General features: G+C 41.2%; 1 protein-coding gene and 1 pseudogene across 1 annotated transcript in view; one reads left to right on the forward strand and one right to left on the reverse strand.

Annotated features, from left to right (window-relative positions):
* The window catches only part of LOC139576376 (retinol dehydrogenase 14), a 183784-nt gene that overhangs the window by 15448 nt on the left and 146949 nt on the right, over nt 1-21387 (reverse strand). The gene's annotated exons all lie outside the window — the stretch shown is intronic.
* Nucleotides 1316-20733, forward strand: LOC139575315 (sushi domain-containing protein 2-like; annotated as a pseudogene).

Below are 21387 nucleotides of genomic sequence, written 5' to 3' on the forward strand. Positions count from 1 at the left end.
CTTTTGGACAATTTTTTTCTCCAGCCAAATGGGTGGGAATAATGTTGGTTGGAATATGAAAATTAATGTATATTTTATGATATGATTAAAAGTTAATGAGGACGTTATAACAAAAACATTGTAACTTGGAGAGTTTTCATAATGTGTATATGATGTTCACATACTGTATGTTGTGTAGAAAATATCCAGATCAAAGAGAATGTTTTTGTGACAATGAGGCTGTCATTTTAGTTGTCTAACGAGATCATAGTAAATTGTGATACCTTACCTCGTAACTAGCTACCCCCGGGAACCCATTAAGCGTGTCATAAAGACGGAAACGCCCCCTTTCTACCCTAGGGTATAAAACATGTGAGTTGAGAATTAACATACTAGACTAGAGGACCACGCGCTGCTGGTCCACGAGTAGTCACGACCCAGAAACACAACACGAGGTTGAAGAGGACAAAGGAACCTCTTAACAATCAATGCTACGATTGAGTACTGTATCTAAGAAGGTGAATTCAAGAAGGACCACCCGGTTATTCTCTTAAATTCATCGGTTGTCTACACTGCTTTCATTCCCAAGCTGGGAGCGTCGACACAGCTGATTAGCCTCCTCAGAAAACCACTCTCACAGAATGAGTGCAAGGAAACCGACAACTAAGAGAAAAGAACATTGTGACATCTTGTGGACAATCAGAGACTTACACCTGAGAACGAAGGAGACGGCCATCGAAAGAACAAAGAGTCGGTCGAACCTATCCCACCAAGTGGAACTCGGCCCACGAAGAGATACCCAATGGAGATCTTCAACACCTTAAATACATGCATTACAATTCTTAGCCATAAGAGCGGCAGTTCGGGGCAAGGTGTTAGGGCTAAACTAAGCATAGTTTACAAATGTATCCAAGTGTTGCTTTTCTCTCTTGCTCTCGCTCTCTCTCTTTAAATCTCCATCTTGTGTAACATGTGTCATATCTTGTTGGTCCGCTAGGGACCTATTGTCATTTTATTAAGTTCTAATCAATAACCTAGACTGTGTGTGTATCTGATGTTATAAATAATCAACTCAATTTCTGTGGTACGGAATGAATAGTGAGACCTGGGTTTGTGCAGATTTAAAGGATTATGCGACGTTCAGAATGAGACTGATATGAGGAAATGATTGATTGCTATAATATCGAGATTCTGATTTATTCTTGAGTTCATTCGGGAAACGGTAACTCATTAAACAAACTCTTCCCGTGGTGCCCCAGGTAAATAATGAGTTGATTGTTACATGATTAACTACGAACAGCTCTTCATTCAGTAGCCATGGTTGTGTTAAATAGACATGGGCTGGGGCCTCAGACTGTCCTCTGCCTGGGGCCTCCAAATCACTAAGTCCACCCCTGACAGTAATGTCAGGGCAGTGTGGAGTGGTCCCATTGTTTTTATTTATAAATCAATGAATACATGTTAAATGTTTTACTTTTAGTGAACTATCCCTTTAAAAATTCTAACAGTACATATCTGATGTTAGAGAAGCTTCCATTGAAGATTACTCACCCCGAGTTCAATTTGATAAGTAACTCTCCAACCATGTGATTTAAAACCATAACAAATAAATTTTTTCAAATACAAATGACGATCAATAACATGAAAGTTTGCACTGAAATGTAACAATACAGCTTAAACTATCATCTTATTATCAATTTCTTTTAGCCAATCATCAGTCATCAGTGCAGTACAAGTTGAGTGCCCTTCCCTGTATACATGCTGAAAGTCAGTAGTTAACTTCTTATGGCTGCAGGGGCAGTATTGAGTAGCTTGGATGAAAAGGTGCCCAGACATGCCCAGAGTAAACTGGCATCCACCAAATCCAGATTCGTCCGTCAGACTGCCAGATGATGAAGCGTCATTCATCACTCCAGAGGACCTGTTTCCAATGCTCCAGAATCCAATGGTGGCGAGCTTTACACCACTCCAGCCGACGCTTGGCATTGCGCATGGTGATCTTAGGCTTTTGTGCGGCTGCTCAGCCATGGAATCCCATTTCAAGAAGCTCCCGACGAACAGTTCTTCTGCTGAGGCAATTTGGAACTCGGTAGTAAGTGTTGCAATCGAGGGCAGACGATTGTTACGCACTGCGCACTTCAGCACTCTGTGGTCCTGTGCTGTGAGCTTGTGTAGCCTACCACGTTGCGACTGAGCTGTTGTTGCACCTAGATGTTTCCACTTCACAATAACAGCACTAACAGTTGACCGTGGCAGCTCTAGCAGGGCAGAAATTTGACAAACTGACTTGTTGGAAAGGTGGCATCCTATGACGGTGTCACGTTGTATGTCACTGAGCTCTTCAGTAAGGCCATTCTACTGCCAATGTTTGTCTTTGGAGTTTGCATAGCTATGTGCTCGATGTTATTCACCTGTCAGCAATGGGTGTGGCTGAAATAGCCAAACCCACTAATTTGAAGGGGTGTCCACTAGAGGTCGATCGATTAGGATTTTTCAACGCCGATACCGATTATTGGAGGACCAAAAAAGCCGATAACGAGTAATCGGCTGATTTTTTTTAAATGTCTTTTTTTATTTGTAATAATGACAATTACAACAATACTGAATGAACACTTATTTTAACTTAATATAATACATCAATAAAATCAATTTAGCCTCAAATAAATAATGAAACATGTTCAATTTGGTTTAAATAATGCAAAAACAAAGTGTTGGAGAAGAAAGTAAAAGTGCAGTATGTGCCATGTAAGAAAGCTAACGTTTAAGTTCCTTGCTCAGAACATGAGAACATATGAAAGCTGGCGGTTCCTTTTAACATGAGTCTTCAATATTCCCAGGTAAGAAGTTTTAGGTTGTAGTTATTATAGGAATTATAGGACTATTTCTCTCTATATGATTTGTATTTCATATACCTTTTGATTATTGGATGTTCTTATAGGCACTTTAGTATTGCCAGTGTAACAGTATAGCTTCCGTCCCTCTCCTCGCTCCTACCTGGGCTCGAACCAGGAACACATCGACAACAGCCACCCTCGAAGCAGCGTTACCCATGCAGAGCAAGGGGAACAACTACTCCAAGTCTCAGAGCGAGTGATGTTTGAAACGCTATTAGCGCGCACCCTGTTAACTAGCTAGCCATTTCACATCGGTTACACCAGCCTAATCTCGGGAGTTGATAGGCTTGAATTCATAAACAACGCAATGCTTGAAGCATTGCGAAGAGCTGCTGGCAAAACGCACAAAATTGCTGTTTGAATGAATGCTTACGAGCCTGCTGGTGCCTACCATCGCTCAGTCAGACTGCTCTATCAAATCATAGACTTAATTATAACATAATAACACACAGAAATACGAGCCTTAGGTCATTAATATGGTAGAATCCGGAAACTATCATCTCGAAAACAAAACGTTTATTCTTTCAGTGAAATACGGAAATGTGCTTTTGTTAAATCATCCCCTAGCAACTTACCTTGGCTTCTTACTGCATTCGCGTAACAGGCAGGCTCCTCGTGGAGTGCAATGAGAGGCAGGTGGTTAGAGCGTTGGACTAGTTAACCGTAAGGTTGCAAGATTGAATCCCAGAGCTGACAAGGTAAAAATCTGTCGTTCTGCCCCTGAACAAGGCAGTTAACCCACCGTTCCTAGGCCGTCATTGAAAAATAAGAATGTGTTCTTAACTGACTTGCCTATTTAAATAAAGGTGTAAAAAAATATATATATATAATAATCGGCCAAATCAGGGGGCTCGAACAGTTCTCACAGTTAGTTTCTTAACAAGTGCATGTTTGTCAACAATTGGGAAGAATAATTTTACAAATACTTCAAGTGTTGTATCTAGATTCTCCTCATATACATCTGACCAACATAAATGTTTTACATCTTCAACAAAAGAGTCCTGAGAAACCTTTTTTTTATGATCTCTTATAAATAACTTTAGGCCCCGCCTTTGGTACTTTGGCTTTCCTTGTCAATGTTATGGTCTCTATAGCCAATGAGAACTGATATTGCTTTGGAGCAAAGCTCTGCAGCATTGGTGAAGATACGATCATTACAAGTAAGTGCATTTCACAGATCCAACACTATTGGTATACACTGGTTGAGTGATAACCTGGGTCATGTTACAGGCATTAATCACAGTAAGAAGCTTCCTCTTGAGAGGACAACTAGATGATAACCAGTTAGTGTGCAGATCGCCAAGAAAATGTATTTCTCTGTTAGCATCAGAGACTTTATCTAATATAAGACACATATTATCCCGACACTGACAGTTTGCAATTGATGGCACCTTAAAATAATAGATAGGTCTCTCTTGAAAAGTAGATTTGTATCTCAATGAGACTTAAATAAAGGTTAAATAAAATAACAAGAATAGAATACTGTATAGGTTGTTACGGGGCCATTTAGTTGTGTTAATAAGGGAAGCCGTTTTTAGTCTGGTCTCTCTGTGCATCTCTTCTCAGTTTTTATGTGCTACAGGTGTCATATTGAATAATGTGCTGCTTTATCTCTTCAATACAAAACAAGTGCCAGTGCCAAACTGCTATTTCTCCCTGTAACAATTCTTCTATTTACTCTTCACCCTCCTAGGTGTAGTCCTGGGGGACCCCCATTTTATAACATTTGACTGCGTGAAGTACACTTTCAATGGGAAAGGAGAATACTACCGGGTTGACTCCCCAGGCAGAGGGCTGAGAATTCAGGGCCAGACAGAGCAGGTGAAACTAGAGAACGGTGAGTTTTCCCTCTGCTGTGAAAGGGCCGGTAGTGTCTATGCACCCTCTCATCCCTAGGGTGGCTACATTTACATTACATTTTAGTCATTTAGCAGACGCTCTTATCCAGAGCGACTTACAAATTGGAAAGTTCATACATATTCATCCTGGTCCCCCCGTGGGGAATGAACCCACAACCCTGGCGTTGCAAGCGCCATGCTCTACCAACTGAGCCACACGGGGCCGTGTGGCTAGACGGGCTACCTCTCTGTCTCTGTCTCAGCCTCTCTGTCTCAGCCTCTGTCTCTGTTTCTCTCTGCCTCTGTTTCTCTCTGCCTCTGTTTCTCTCTGCCTCTGTCTATGTCTCTGTTTCAGCCTTACTATCGTTGTCTCAGTCTTTGTTATGGTGCTCAGGGATTCAGGCTCATCTCGAAAGATAAATAATTCTGTAGTAGTTTGGTGGTTTGATTGTGTTGTAAAGATAATGAATGCATTCAGACCTACATGTGTTTTAATGGTAATTACACCTTTTTACTTCTAAACAAGTTTTAATACATTTTATTCTACAGAGCGCTAGCTAACTCTTCTTCCCAGAGAGGTGTCATCCCAGTTCAGTTTCTCACACAGACACACACACACTCCATGTATTCTCTTTTACACAACAACAGAGTGAAGCAGTCTGGGTCTTGAGATACTTCTGGGAGTGAAAACATTTCAGCGATGTAAAAAAAAACATATTATTTCCTCTCGCTTGGGATCTGAGGACCCATTGCTCTCAGCTAATCTCTCTAGTGGTCAATCTGAGTATAGCACAGCTGCTATGAAGCTACGTTGGTTAGGAGCTCCTACAAACCCCAATACTTTTTTAAAGCCAATCCAAAGCCAAATCAGTGAAGATGGCCAGATGCCAGTGATGTTCAGCTCATTATTTTTGACAGATCAGTAGAACATCTGGATTGGGGCTGATGTTGCTGAGAGCTGTCAAGTTAATATTACATTATATCTTACGTACAGTATATTTGAGGTTATGCTATGCGTATGAAATGTAATCCCTTACAGTAGGTTGTTAAAATGTGTCCACACTTTAGGCCTACAGTAAAGGCAATTTAGCGTTCAAACAAGTGTCATCTATGGTATCTTAGCCAATATTTTTCTGCGAATATGCTATTCATATGAATCTATTGGTCCCTTAGCTCAGGGTTTCCCAAACATTGTTACCCCCATGCATATTATGGTATGGTATGTTACGTTACGTTATGTTATTTATGAATCCCTCAAGGTACCTTAGCCAAGGCTAATAGTCCATCGGCTGTGACTATAAGAAACTCTGTCATAGAGGTGCACCAGGCAGAGCAGCAGGATCATCTGGCGGTGTTTAGGAACCAGCAAGTCCTCTCCTTCACAGAACAGTGATGAATGGACCTACATGGTGAGAGATAGAAGATCAGGCATCGCTATAGTCTTGTTTGTATAGCTTGCTTTTTTATGATTTCTTAATTCTTTTTTTTTATGATCAACAAACCGATATCAAGTTAATTTCGAGACAAATCCTTACTTGAGGAATGAGCGAACAACCTAAAACTTCTGCACACATCTCCTACATTGAATTATCTAGTGTCCATGTATCTCAAGTTAGGATTCAGCCTCTCCCTCTGAATATGCGTTCTCTGTTTGTCTTCCCTCTAGGTGTTTTCTGTGCTCTCCGACACCGCAGAACATGACCGTCATGTTCTCTTCAGGGGTGGCGGTAGAGGTGCGGGAGCGAGACGGGCCACCATGGCCCTTACCGTGCTGCTCCCCAAGACTACACCAACCTCACCCAGAGGCTGCTGGGACAGATTAAGTCTGACCCTTCAGATGACCTGCTGACCAGCCTGGGAGAGGTTGTCTCCCCTGACAACCCCAGCCCGGAGGAGATATTCTCATTCGGAGCTGGCTGTGAGTAAATGGGCCTCTCTCTGCATTGAAACTAACAGTGCATCTCAGTTATCCAAAGCTCGTTCTCAATTGCCCAAAACAAATTCAGTAACACTTCCTACTTTAAGGGAGTATTAATTATAAAACCAATCATAGCAACTTTATGAGTGTTGCAGTATCATTCAAACCAACCTTCATAAAACATTGTTTTCCTTCATTGCATAGACAGGAACAAAATTGTCACATGAAGGTTATGAAAAGGATTACAAAATGAAAGTAACATGCAGTGTAAAAACAAAATGTAGTTGTTTCAACTAATTATTATTAAGTAACTGGTTCCACAGTCTTTTTTTGTTTACTCAACTTTTCGGTCCATGTCTTACCTGAACAAAAAATAAATATGTTGGCCCAAATATTCTGCCCTCGCAGAAGAGTCCCCTTCTTAAGCATAGCAGCTAGATAAACCTGGTACAGCTACTGTATAGTTGATTTATTGCCACTGCTTCGTAGGTACAGTAATAGTGACTGAAGTGAGTAAAACTTTAATATATAAACAAAAGAACAATGAGTATGACTTAGTGTATGCTAGCTGAAAACTAGGCTTGATTCATGCAAATATTCTGGGTAGTCATTTGAGTAGCTGTTCAAGAGTCTTATGGCTTGGGGATAGAAGCTGTTAAGAAGCCTTTGGACCTAGACTTGGCGCTCCGGTACTGCTTGCCTATGACTAGGAGTCTTTGACAATTTTTAGGGCCTTCCTCTGACACCGCCTGGTATAGAGGTTCTGGATGGCAGGAATCTTGGTCCCAGCGATGCACGGGGCCATTCGCACTACTCTCTGTAGTGCCTTGCGGTCGGAGGCCGAGAAGTTGCCGTACCAGGCAGTGATGCAACCAGTCAGGATGCTCTCGATGGTGCAGCTGTATAATTTTTTGAGGATCTGAGGACCCATGCCAAATCTTTTCAGTCTCCTGAGGATGAATAGACTTTGTCGTGCACTCTTCACGACTGTCTTGGCGTGTTTGGACCATGATAGTTTGTTGGTCATGTGGACACCAAGGAACTTGAAGCTCTCAACCTGCTCCACTGCAGCCCGTCGATGAGAATGGGGGCGTGCTCAGTCCTCCTTTTCTTGTAGTCCACAATCATCTCCTTTGTCTTGATCACGTTAAGGGAGAGGTTGTTATCCTGGCACCACACAGCCAGGTCTCTGACCTCCTCCCTATAGGCTGTCTCATCGTTGTTGGTAATCAGGCTTACCACTGTTGTGTCATCGGCAAACTTAATGATGGTGTTGTAGTTGTGTCTGGCCATTCAGTCATGGGTGAACAGGGAGTACTGGAGGGGACTGAGCACGTACCCCTGAGTGTCCCCGTGTTGAGGATCAGCGTGGCATATGTGTTGTTACCTACCCTTACCACCTGGGTGCGGCCCGTCAGGAAGTCCAGGATCCAGTTGTAGAGTGAGGTGTTTAGTCCCAGGGTCCTTAGCTTAGTGATGAGCTTTGAGAGCACTATGGGGTTGAATGCTGAGGTGTTCCTTTGTCCAGGTGGAAAAGGGCAGTGTGGAGTGTAATAGATATTGCATCATCTGTGGATCTGTTGGGGCGGTATGCAAATTGGTGTGGGTTTAGGGTTTCTGGGATAATGGTGTTGATGTGAGCCATGACCAGCCTTTCAAAGCACTTCATGGCTACAGACGTGAATGCTAAGGGTCGGTAGTCATTTAGGCAGGTTACCTTAGTGTTCTTGGGCACAGGGACTATGGTGGTCTGCTTGAAACATGTTGGTATTACAGACTCAGTCAGGGACAGGTTGAAAATGTCAGTGAAGACTCTTGCCAGTTGGTCAGCGCATGCTCGGAGTACACGTCCTGCTAATCCGTCTGGCCCCGTGGCCTTGTGAATGTTGGCCTGTTTAAAGGTCTTACTCACATCGGCTACGGAGAGCGTGATCACACAGTCGTCCGGAACAGCTGATTCTCTCATGCATGCTTCAGTGTTGCTTGCTTCAAAAGCGAGCATAGAAGTAATTTAGCTTGTCTGGTAGGCTTGTGTCACTGGGCTGTGCTTCCCTTTGTAGTCTGTAATAGTTTGCAAGCCCTGCCACATCTGACAAGAGTCGGAGGCTGTTTAGTACGATTCAATCTTAGTCCTGTATTGATGCTTTTCCTGTTTGATTATTCGTCTGAGGGCATAGCGGGATTTCTTATAAGCGTCCGGGTTAGAGTCCCGCTCCTTGAAAGTGGTAGCTCTACCCTTTAGCTCAGTGCGGATGTTGTCGGTAATCCATGGCTTCTGGTTGGGATATGTACGTACTGTCACTGTGGGTACGACGTAATCGATGCACTTATTGATGAAGCCAGTGACTGATGTGGTGTACTCATCAATGCCATCGGAAGAATTGCAGAACATATTCCAGTCTGTGCTAGCAAAACAGTCCTGTAGCTTAGTATCTGCATAATTTGACCACTTCTTTATTGACCAAGTCACTGGTGCTTCCTGCTTTAGTTTTTGCTTGTATGCAGCGTAAACCCCACCAGCTCTATTTTATCCATGTCGTCGTTCAGCCACGACTCTGTGAAACATAAGATATTACAGTTTTTAATGTCCCGTTGGTAGGATATTCGTGATCGTAGCTTGTCTATTTTGTTATCCAGTGATTGTACGTTGGCTTATAGGACTAATGGTAGAGGCAGATTACCCACTCGCCGTCGGATCCTTACGAGGCACCTCAACCTACATCCCGGATGTCTCTTTCTCCTGAAAATCACAGTAATGAGGGCCTTGTCGGGTGTCTGAAGTAAATCCTTCGCGTCCGACTCGTTAAAGAAAAAATCTTCATCCAATCGATGTTCTGATATCCAGAAGTTCTTTTCGGTCAAAACAGACAGTGGCAGAAACATTCTGTACAAAATAAGTTACAAATGACGCGGAGAAAACACACACAATAGCACAATTGGTTAAGTGCCCGTAAAACAACAGCCATCTCCTCCAGCGCCATTCACTATCTATAGACAATGCTTCTACAAAATGATAGCAAGGATGGAGTTTGATAACATCTGCAGCTCCACAGTGTGACTTTCACCATTTTGGAATGTAAACAATTCTTCTTCTACATGGTTTAGCATATTAAACGAACAACACACATCAACACAGGACATTGGCCCCCAAGTGGTCAACAATGGAATTACACAATAGCCTAAAGGAACTCAAACCCAAATACGGGGGCCAGAACACCAAAATTGAGAGAACTTAGGCAAAAATTCAGGCAATTGAACTATAAATTATTATTTGTGCATCTTTACTAAAAAAGGCTGTGCAACTGGTTACACACACAGAAACAGTGCTTTTAACATACAATGTTTTAAACGTACATATCTGACACACATGATTACATTGTGCATTTATACAATAATTATTATGTCCTCACCTGGGATTGTCATACCCAAGAAGACTCGAGCCTGTAATCGCTGCCAAAGGTGCTTTAACAAAGTACAGAGTAAAGGGTCTGAATACTTATGTAAATGTGATATTTCCGGGGGGGGTTTTATTACATTTGCAAAAATTTCTAAAAAAAAACGTTTTTCCTTTGTCATTATGGGGTATTGTGTGTAGATTGATGAGGGGGGGGGGGGTCTATTTTATCCATTTTAGAATAAGGCTGTAACGTAACAAAATGTGGAAAAATTCAAGAGGTTTGAATTCTTTCCGAATGCACTGTATGTTTGAAACATTTTATGTTAAAAGCACTGTGTGTGTAACTAGTTCCACAGCCTGGTTTAGGTAAGATGCCCATTTTTTTGTGGGGGGGGCGATTTCACATATGAGACAATTTGAGCAAACACATCATTTTAAATTCACTGAATTTTGGCTTACATTTTCTCAAGTTGAAGCTAAGCACACTTTTTTCTTTTAGTTCAGGTATTTTTTGGGGTTCAGGTAGTACATGAAAAGTTGAGGAAACAGGCTGTGGAACCAGTTACCTTATAATAGTTACATTAAACTATGAATTATAAACAACAATTTCTCCATTTAACTGTTCACTCGCTCTAACTAAAATATTCTCAAGGAAGAGAAGAGAAGTTTTGCACTCCCTCCCTTAGCCCAGCCAACCACCTGTTTAGAGTTAAAGGTCTTCTAAAGGGTTTTAATAGATGACACGAGAGATATCCAGGGCAGGCCATGACCACATGGTGTGAGAGAGTGGGACCAGACTACATGGCAGGAACCCAGTGGTAGCCTGGCCGGCCTGAGCCACAGACACACACCATGATAACATTCCACACAGCCCAGAGAGATAAGGAGAAACGAATGGAGTTTCCCTTATACGCTCAGATGCTCAAATTATTTAACTTCTCATGCACTTGCCCTTGGATCAAAATCTCTTGTTTCAGGTCAGTATTCCTGATAACACTTTCAGTGAACCATCTGTGTAATGGTTATGTATTCATTTACAATATACTGTCTAGTATAATATAGTATTACAGTGGATTTTTTGGCTTTTATACACACTGTCATAAGGAACCATGAATTATTATGATAATGCACTATGCCCTTTTGCAATAAGTTTCTGTTGTCCACATGTCTCAGATAAATATCTTGGCTATCTTCCTTTATAATAGTATTCCATTCATATTTTCTATAAGGAACATATGGGAAGCATTTCGTCTAATTAGTCCTTATTTTTCTTTGTCTTGTGGAAACTATGTTAGTGAAATTATGTTAGTGAAACTATGTTAGTGAATGAACGAAAGTACATGACCCTGCACCTGTGCAGTTTGTTGCTCAAAACAGGACTTCTTTGTATTTAAAACTAAGTAAACACCAGATGATGATACGAGCCGGTATTCATAAAGAGGCTTGTAGGAATGCTGATCTAGGATCAGTTTGACATTTTAGATCATAATGAATAAGATTAAATGGACAGGGGCATCCTGATCCTAGATCAGTGCTCCTACTGTGAGACGCTTGATACAGTAGGGACCCACGTTCCCCCTGTCTTATTCATTATAATCTGAAAGTCAAAACTGGTCCTAGATCAGCACTCCTACTCTGATAGGCTTCATGAATACAGCCCCTGATCTTAGATCAGCACTCATTATGAATACGGGTGATGTTGTGTTTTCTCCACAGGGAATCTGTTCACCTACGACGATAAGTACCTGTTGGACACATACTACTATGTGAAACACGACCCAGCCTTCGTTCCGGCCTTCTCTGTGTCCGAAGATGCAGCTGATCTTCTGGTTGTGGACATGCTGAAGATGTGCTTTGGTGAGGGAGCTCTTTCTTTCTTCCTTCTAATATATATTTTAATTGTGTTTATGTATTCTATTGAGATAGGAAAGGTAGGCGAGATTGACAGTCAGAAGGGCGTCTTAATGTTAGCCTATGGTGTACATAGGCATTAACCACCGGACCACACATGCTATGGGAGCTCTTTCTTTCAAACAGTGTTATTATATAGGTTTCTTCCTAAATGACACCCTACCCTATTCTCTTTATACCGTACTATTTTCGACCAGGCCCCATAGGACTTAATACAGGTATCACCAAATAGCACCCTATTCCCTTTATAGTACAGTATATACAGGAATACAGTACTGTTTGGGACGCACTCACAGTTTTCATTATATGACAATCAACAACATTCAAACAATGAATAACGTACAACATAACACAATTAAATACTGTTTTACAGTATATTGACATTTTCATTTATAGGTGAGGGGGCCCAGTTCTGCAAATATGATACCCTGACCACCTGTAGTCCGGCTGTGTGCAATGCCACCCTGCAGTCCTTCCAAAGTCACAAGGCACTGATGCAAATTGTATTTGTAACATATCATACAAATATTTTTTGCAGGATGTAACATATCCTACGAAATGGATGACGTTGTACACAATTTGATGATGTAGTACACACAAAAAATAGGGATCCATTTTTGCTCGTGAGCACCACTGTCAAAACTACTGGCTGAAATTATACAAAAGTTTCGAAGCATCACTTTAATTGCTAACCTATTTGAATACCATGTATAACAGGAAGCTTGACTAATGCAAGTTGCAACACATTTTCCCCAAAGCATGAACAACTGCTCAGCAACTTACAAAATGTATATTGTGCTACAGCCATTTCTGCACTTCCAAGAGTGTGCAAAGCTGTCATCAAGGCAAAGGGTGGCTACTTTGAAGAATCTCAAATATAAAATATATTCTGATTTGTTGAACACTTTTTTGGTTACTACATGATTCCATATGTGTTTTTTCATAGTTTTGATGTCTTCACTATTATTATACAATGTAGAAAATAGTAAAAATAAAGAAAGACCCTTGAATGACTTTTGACTGGTACTGTACATCGTAAGATGGTTCTATCAAGGTTCTATCAATGATCTTAACACTACAAACGTCCTGGGAAACAAGGCCCTTAAATAAGTAAGGAAGTATTTTTTTAAATTAGTTTGACATTAAAATGTATCACTTGTTGTTAGTAGATAACTTCCTTCTTTCCGTTAGTGGTGTCCTGTGGTTGGCTGGCCACGCCAAGGTACAGAGAGAAGAAAGAGACGCATTACCTAGAGGGGACGGCAGTGAGCTTCTTCTGCAACAGCGGCTACGTCATGTATGGTTCTCTAGAACGAACCTGTCTGTCCAGTGGAGAGTGGACCGGAGAGAAAACCTACTGCGACTCAGGTAGGTCCCTATAGTCCACTAGATAAGCTCGAAAAATTTAGAATTTTATGTAAAAGCCTGAAAAACGGCACACTTGTAGAATGTTGTAGGTCCATAGTCAAACGTTATAGAACATGCTATTTAGGACAGAAGTTTCATGCTTTTTACAATGCTTTCCAGACATGTTTTAACCACCAAGTTTTACCTTTAACCCTAACCTAACTCATAACCCTATTGACATTTGCTATACAGGTGTGCCTCATGACGTCTGCAGGCGAAGTTAGGGCCCTAAGATTTCCGCGATGCGGAAAACGTGGATTGAATCGTGGAATCTGGTAATACAAATGGAAAACTGTGCAATGTTGTGTTGCATCATTACAAATGTACTGTTATATATTTTTTAATTGTTTACTTTTTATTCATTCACATTATTAGACACTCTTTCTGATAATAAAATTAGCGTAAATCGTAAAACACAGAATTCAGAAAAATGAAAACGGAAAAAACGGAATGTCATAGGCCTCTACAAAGTGTTTTGTATACTCCGCTTTTAATAACCCACCTCAGATGTTATGCCTACTTGGTACTACTATATGTAATGCCTGTTTCACAGTTTGTTTTGTTCAAATCACATGCTTGAGTATTTAAAATAAAAGCCATTGGCAGTGAGTGTCCTGAAATGACAACCCAAGCGACTTTCAAAAGCCCATTTAGCGTGACTCATTTTACGGTGGTGCATGTACACTAGATAGCGGTAAATTGCAGCGTGTCGCTTAGGCCACCCATTGCGACTCGCTTGTGGGCTTGTTGGCAGCATATAGCAGCATGTTCGATTATGCGTCAAGAATTCAGCATAGCAAGTTTGTATGAAGGTCTGGTTAGTAAATGGGTACATAGTTCAATAGTAATATCCTCTAAAACGCTCTGGTGACAAACAAACTTTACTGCCCTGTTTCCAATTGTCCACGTGGCTGGGAGTACTTATTCAAGTAAGTAAACACATTTCGAAAATGTAAAAGAAACCTATGTATTGTAACGACCCTGGGTTTATAAGCGCAGAAAATCGACTCTGCCGCTTGCTTTTGCGGCACAGTCGATAGGGCGCGGACCTCGGGCTAGAAGGTCGAGGGTTCGAGACCTGCTCCCTGCTGTTTCATTACAGTATTAATAGCTAACTAGTTACAGTGAAGGCTAACTCAAATGAGCTAGCTCACTATCTAGCCAACTTCACATACTGTGTAGATAGGTAGCTGGTGATATTTAATTCAGTTAGCTAGCTAACTTTGTATTTGCTATGTATCTTGATGTATTTATCACTGTAAAAAACAAACTCCAAATGCACTTGTAGGTAACGTTAGCTAGCTAACAGCCATGGAGGAGGGTGAAAGGATAGCAGCCCCAACTGTCAAAGTGAGAGAGTAGGCTATTCAGGATAGGGCAGGTACTTTTGTGTAGTTCCTGTCCCTAGAAGTGAGGACGGAGATAATAGTAACATAATATTCAGTGCGGTGTAATTTGACTATAATGAAGTCTGTTTCTTGTGAGGTTTTCTGTCCTCAGATAGAGAGCTATGAAAGACTACATGTCTACATATGAAGAGCAGTGGTTCTCAGTCCTGGTCCTGGGGACTCAAAGGGGTGCCCATTTTTGTTTTTGCGTTAGCACTGCACAGCTGATTCAAATTATCAACTCATCATCAAGCTTCAAGTGGTATTTATGTATTCATTTGTGATGCTATCCTTGATACGATCCTGTTATTGCACATATGTGTGCTCATGCATCTATCAATCCAATGTTATCATGATTTGTTATCAGGAATATTATATTTTAGTAATCCACAATGACCTGGTGATGTAATAGTCTAATAATTACATTGTCTTCCATATTCCTACAGATACCTTGTAACTGGAGATTCCTTCAAAACGATTGACTACAGTTATCGTGTAGGGCACTGCAAGGTTGGGTGACCAGGACCATTTGGGACTGCCTCCTGGGACTGCCTACATAATTTCATGAGGATGGACACGAGGACCAGGAGGGGATCTGCAGCTGCCGTTGTGTGCCAGAGGAGAAGTCTGCTGCTCTGCAGGATGTTTCAAGGATGGGGTCCAACAACACAGCAAGAGAGGCAATCCGTGTGCGGGAGATCTTCACCTCCTACAATTAGACACCATATAACCCACACCTACACACTCATGTGTATCAATCTGATTGATGGATTGTGTTGTGCAGTAAGCAGGCTCAGGTGTATAAATGTATCCTTCCACCTTCAAAGAAGAGGCAAGAGGGCCAACCATGGAGAATAGTGAGACACTTCATTATTTCTAGAACTACGATATTGTTTTGTCCTCGTGTCCGTTCATGTTTTTCAGCATAAAGTACTCTGCAGCCACTTAGTGTGGTGTGGACACCAGGTGAGGCCACACACACAGATTCCTGTTGAACACTGTCCCTTTAACTACCTTATTTTCTCAATAACAGTCTCTCTCCTTCACTTCATCCCTCTCTCCTCTTCTCCCTAAATCCTCTAGGTCATATCAGCTGTGTCGGTGAACCCCTCCCGCATCTGAACTGGCTACATAGAGGGCACAGCATGATCAGAGGTGAGAGGTCACTTGGTCAGCTCAACATGAAGTATTATTAAAGAGATGCTTTACATTGAACTACAGATAGATGCAGTAGTCCCAGAGTTAATGATCCAAGGTCAGTTTTGCATTTCACCTGATTATTATGATGAGTAACAATGTTAGAATAAAAACTAAAAACATAAGGCTTATTTGTCTCTCTCTCTCCATCTGTCTCTCGTCTGCAGTTATGTGAGAGAGGATGCCAACCCCCAGTCCCATCATCGCCACCTCACCCGCTTTTAAGATAAGCTTCAGGCCGACTAGAGACACTAGTATGTAATTGTGATGAACTGAGAATATTTGGGTAGCACTGATTCATGAATCATATCCCTGCTCCTATGTTCTTACCTCTTTCCCTTTCTGTCTTTTACACCTCTCTCGCCACCTCCTCTTTCTTCCTCTGTTTTTATAATGCACAACAGATGTGCATTGAAGTACAGATTGAACTTGCATTAATATTATTCATTCATCTCTAGGAGACAGAACCAGTCTCCTTCCTGAGCGGTATGACGGCTGCGTGGTCCCATGGTGTTTATACTTGCGTACTATTGTTTGTACAGATGAACGTGGTACCTTCAGGTGTTTGGCAATTGCTCCTAAGGATGAACCAGACTTGTGGAGGTCTACAATTTGTTTTCTGAGGTCTTGGCTGATTTCTTTAGATTTTCCCATGATGTCAAGCAAAGAGGTACTGAGTTTGAAGGTAGGCCTTGAAATACATCCACAGGTACACCTCCAATTGACTCAAATTATGTCAATTAGCCTATCAGAAGCTTCTAAAGCCATTACATAATTTTATGGAATTTTCCAAGCTGTTTAAAGGCACAGTCAACTTAGTGTATGTAAACTTCTGACCCACTGGAATTGTGATACAGTGAAATAATCTGTAAAAAAATTAATTAATAAAAAATAATAAAAAATGACTTGCACAAAGTAGATGTCCTAACCGACTTGCCAAAACTAGTTTGTTAACAAGAAATGTGTGCAGTGGTTGAAAAATGAGTTTTAATGACTCCAATCTAAGTGTATGTAAACTTCCGACTTCAACTGTATACAGTGGGGCAAAAAAGTATTTAGTCAGCCACCAATTGTGCAAGTTCTCCCACTTAAAAAGATGAGAGAGGCCTGTAATTTTCATCATAGGTACACTTCAACTATGACAGACAAAATGAGAAGAAAAAAAATCCAGAAAATCACATTGTAGGATTTTTAATAAATTTATTTGCAAATTATGGTGGAAAATAAGTATTTGGTCAATAACAAAAGTTTCTCAATACTTTGTTATATACCCTTTGTTGGCAATGACAGAGGTCCAACGTTTTCTGTAAGTCTTCACAAGGTTTTCACACACTGTTGCTGGTATTTTGGCCCATTCCTCCATGCAGATCTCCTCTAGAGCATTGATGTTTTGGGGCTGTTGCTGGGCAACACACATCCAAAGATTTTCTATGGGGTTGAGATCTGGAGACTGGCTAGGCCACTCCAGGACCTTGAAATGCTTCTTACGAAGCCACTCCTTCGTTGCCCGGGCGGTGTGTTTGGGATCATTGTCATAGTGAAAGACCCAGCCACGTTTCATCTTCAATGCCCTTGCTGATGGAAGGAGGTTTTCACTCAAAATCTCACGATACATGGCCCCATTCATTCTTTCCTTTACACGGATCAGTCGTCCTGGTCCCTTTGCAGAAAAACAGCCCCAAAGCATGATGTTTCCACCCCCATGCTTCACAGTAGGTATGGTGTTCTTTGGATGCAACTCAGCATTCTTTGTCCTCCAAACACAACGAGTTGAGTTTTTACCAAAAAGTTATATTTTGGTTTCATCTGACCATATGACATTCTCCCAATCTTCTTCGGGATCATCCAAATGCTCTCTAGCAAACTTAAGACGGGCCTGGACATGTACTGGCTTAAGCAGGGGGACACGTCTGGCACTGCAGGATTTGAGTCCCTGGCGGCGTAGTGTGTTACTGATGGTAGGCTTTGTTACTTTGGTCCCAGCTCTCTGCAGGTCATTCACTAGGTCTTGCGTAGAGCCCCAGATCGAGGGAGATTATCAGTGGTCTTGTATGTCTTCCATTTCCTAATAATTGCTCCCACAGTTGATTTCTTCAAACCAAGCTGCTTACCTATTGCAGATTCAGTCTTCCCAGCCTGGTGCAGGTCTACAATTTTGTTTCTGGTGTCCTTTGGCAGCTCTTTGGTCTTGGCCATAGTGGAGTTTGGAGTGTGACTGTTTGAGGTTGTGGACAGGTGTCTTTTATACTGATAACAAGTTCAAACAGGTGCCATTAATACAGGTAACAAGTGGAGGACAGAGGAGCCTCTTAAAGAAGAAGTTACAGGTCTGTGAGAGCCAGAAATCTTGCTTGTTTGTAGGTGACCAAATACTTATTTTCCACCATAATTTGCAAATAAATTCATTAAAAATCCTACAATGTGATTTTCTGGATTTCTTTTTCTCATTTTGTCTGTCATAGTTGAAGTGTACCTATGATGAAAATTACAGGCCTCTCTCATATTTTTAAGTGGGAGAACTTGCACAATTGGTGGCTGACTAAATACTTTTTTGCCCCACTGTATATACAGTACCAATCAAACGTTTGGACACACCTACTCTTTCCAGGGTTTTTCATTATTTTTACTATTTTCTACATTGTAGAATAATAGTGAAGACATCAAAACTATAACCTAACACATATGGAATCTTGCAATAACCAAAAAAGTTATAAACAAATAAAAATATAGTTGATATTTAAGATTCTTCAATGTAGCCACCCTTTGCCTTGATGACAGCTTTGCACACTATTGGTATTCTTTCAACCAGCTTCATGAGGTAGTCACCTGGAATGCATTTCAATTAACAGGTGTGCCTTGTTATAAGTTATTTTGTGGAATTTCTTTCCTTCTTAAATGAAGACATTATAATGAAAACATTGTAACTTGGAGAGTTTTCATAATGTGTCTATGATGATTACATCCTTTTCATTATGTAGAAAATATCCAGATTAAAGAGAATGTTTTTGTGACGATGAACTGTGATTTTAGTTCTCTAAACGAGATCATAGTAAATTCGAATACTTTGCCTCGTAATGAGCTACGCCCCAGGGAACCCAGAGAGTGTATCATAAATACGGAAACGCCCCCTTTTGACCCGAGGGTATAGAGCATGTGAGTTAAGAATTAACATACTAGACTAGAGAACCAGGCGCTGCAGCCGAGGTCCACAAGTAGTCACGACCCCGAAACGCAACACAAGGTTGAAGAGTGTCGTGGTAATTTCCTGTATTACTAAATGATGAGAGTTTACAAACCACACACAAGTCAGAGTTATATTTTAAAGTCCATCTTTAAATATATGAGCTTCACTATAGCCCTTTGACTCCCAGATCAATTCAGTGTCTATAAATGAATTCTCTGAGAGTGCTTACAAAACAATTCTTAGTATCTTTTATAGCCAAGATACACCCCTCTCAACTCACATGACGAACCACAGATCTTAGGAACATCACAAAGGGCCTTTTACTTGAAAGAGGAGTATCCCATAGCCAGATAGCAGTAGCTATAAATTATTGTTCAGTTTGGTCTCTTAGACGAGGTTCTACTTCTCGTTCTTGGTACATCCAATGGCATATATCAATTGTCAATTCTAGATACCTCCATCTCAAATACACCCCCTCTTCTCCCCACTCCTGGAGAAGCTCACTAAGGGGAGTGAACCTCTAGGTCATATACTATGAAAGATACGTTCAACATCAGAGGGGTGGTATAATGTTTCCAGACACTGCCATACTCCCCCCAATGGGAAAATGAGGGAGTGACTGGAGTACAGACATAGTGGAGCCCTTCACATGGTTTCACAGATATATTCACCTATGAAAGACAATGTTCAAACCTGACTTCTCCCTTTCTAATATTCTGCCTATTACCAGACATGTAAAAGACAAGCCTGACCTCTCCCCTCTCTGGGCCCCAAGTGACTTTTTCCCTAGAGAGAAAGGAAAATGCAACTGCCAACAGTATAGTCCAAAAGAAGACAAGTATAATGACAAGTATAAAATAAATAAAACATCTTATTTATCTATGTTACCTAGCTAATTATGATTCAGCTACGACAAGAGGACAAGGAACTACTTGACAATCATTGCTATTGTTGAGTACTGAGTACTGTTGAGTACTGTATCTAAGAAGGTAAATTCAAGCAGGACCACCCGGTTATTCTCTTGAAGTCCCCGGTTGTCCACACGGCTCTCCTATCCATGCTGGGAGCGTCGACACAGCTGATTGGCCTCCTCAGAAGACCACTCTTACAGAACGAATGCAAGGAAACAGACAACTAAGAGAAAGAACATTGTGAAATCTTGTGGAGAATCATAGACTTACACCCGATAACGAAGGAGACGGCCATCGAAAGAACAAGGCGTCGGCCGAACCTATCCCACTAAGCAGAACTCGGCCCACGAAGAGATACCCAACGGAGACCTTCAACACGTAAATGCAATCCATTACAATTTTTACCCATAAGAGCAGCAGTTCGGGTCAAGGTGTTAGGGCTAAACTAAGCATAGTTTACAAATGTAGTCAAGTGTTGCTTTTTCTCTTGCTCTCTCTCTCTCTTTAAATCTCCATCTTGTGTAACACGTGTCATATTGTGTTGGTCCGCTAGGGACCTGTTGTCATTGTATTAAGTTCTAATCAATAACCTAGACTGTGTGTGTGTCTTATGTTATCATTTAGCTTGTTAGTAAATAAATAATCAGCTCAATTTGTGTGGTACGGAATGATTAATGAGACCCAGGTTTGTGCCGATTTAAAGGATTATGCGACGTTCAGAATGAGACTGATATGAGGAAATGATTGACTGCTATGATATCGAGATTCTGATTTATTCTTGAGTTAATTCGGGAAACGGTACAGACTTTTCCCGTGGTGCCCCAGGTTACTGAGTTAATTGTTACATGATTAATTTTACCACTTAATAATAAACACATTAACAATAGCAACGTCACGACAAAATGATAGTCCCACTAAGCGCAAACCAGATGGGATGGCGTATCGCTGCAGAATGCTGTGTTAGCCATGCTGGTTAAGTGTGCCTTGAATTCTAAATAAATCACAGACAGTGTCACCAGCAAAGCACCCCCACACCATCACACCTCCTCCGTGCTTCACGGTGGGAACAACACATGCCGAGATCATCCGTTCACCTACTCTGCGTCTCACAAAGACACATTGGTTTGGAACCAATAATCTCAAATTTGGACTCATCAGACCAATGGACAGATTTCCACTTGTCTAATGTCCATTGCTCGGGTTTCTTGGTCCAAGCAAGTCTCTTCTTATTATTGGTGTCCTTTAGTAGTGGTTTCTTTGCAGCAATTTTACCACGAAGGCCTGATTCACGAAGACTCCTCTGAACAGTTGATGTTGAGATGTGTCTGTTACTTGAAGTTTGTGAAGCATTTATTTGGGCTGC

This window comes from Salvelinus alpinus, chromosome 5, assembly GCF_045679555.1.
Source record: "Salvelinus alpinus chromosome 5, SLU_Salpinus.1, whole genome shotgun sequence".
Lineage (NCBI taxonomy): Eukaryota > Metazoa > Chordata > Actinopteri > Salmoniformes > Salmonidae > Salvelinus > Salvelinus alpinus.